Consider the following 714-nt stretch of genomic DNA (forward strand, 5'->3'; position numbering starts at 1 on the left):
AACTGGATGCACTTCGTGTACAAACTGAACAATCTCCGGTCACAGTTGACCTTTGACCCAAGCGCCATGACAACATAAGGTCAGCCGGCAGGGACAAGGCATACACTGTGGACCTCCATAATTTCCAAATCTAAAGAACAGAGAGAAACGAAATAATACACCAAGTATGAGTTGTTGCTGTGTGTCCTCTTCTGAGCTGAAGCCCAAAAAAAAAAAATGCTTTCATTGAGAGTTGAACTCAAGACCTCCCGCTTACTAAACGGGTGCTCTAACCAACTGAGCTATGAAAGCTTTGTATCGACTTTTAAATACAGTAACTTTCCTTGTTTGCGCTGGTTCATTTATTTTTGGTTCAAGCCATTTTTTTTTAAATGGCTTTCAAAGGTAACCACCATCAGGGTTGTAAGGGCATCTCTGGCGACTACATTTTGAATATATATTCAAAACACATTTGTCAACTTATCCACACGTTCACATTCAACTATATTTGAATATATATTCTCAACAGCATATTAATTCAAAACGTGAAAATTCAAGTACACATAATTCTAATGAATAAAAAAAATTAATGTTCTCAAACTTAACAATTTTCAAAATCAAACAAAACATACGGTCCAAATGATATAAGGATAAAAGTTCATGACAAAAGCACATGCTTGCGGCCGGGCGCCCCTATGTCTCGCTTATGGCCATATGAAGGTAACCCTCGGGCCG

General features: G+C 38.4%; 1 non-coding gene across 1 annotated transcript; it reads right to left on the reverse strand.

The window, feature by feature from the left end:
• Positions 1 to 217: 217 nt before the first annotated feature.
• Positions 218 to 291, reverse strand: TRNAT-AGU. The gene has a single exon. It is a non-coding gene; the product is annotated as a tRNA-Thr (tRNA).
• Positions 292 to 714: the final 423 nt, after the last annotated feature.

The sequence above is a fragment of the Hordeum vulgare genome, chromosome 2H (genome assembly GCF_904849725.1).
Source record: "Hordeum vulgare subsp. vulgare chromosome 2H, MorexV3_pseudomolecules_assembly, whole genome shotgun sequence".
Classification (NCBI taxonomy): domain Eukaryota; kingdom Viridiplantae; phylum Streptophyta; class Magnoliopsida; order Poales; family Poaceae; genus Hordeum; species Hordeum vulgare.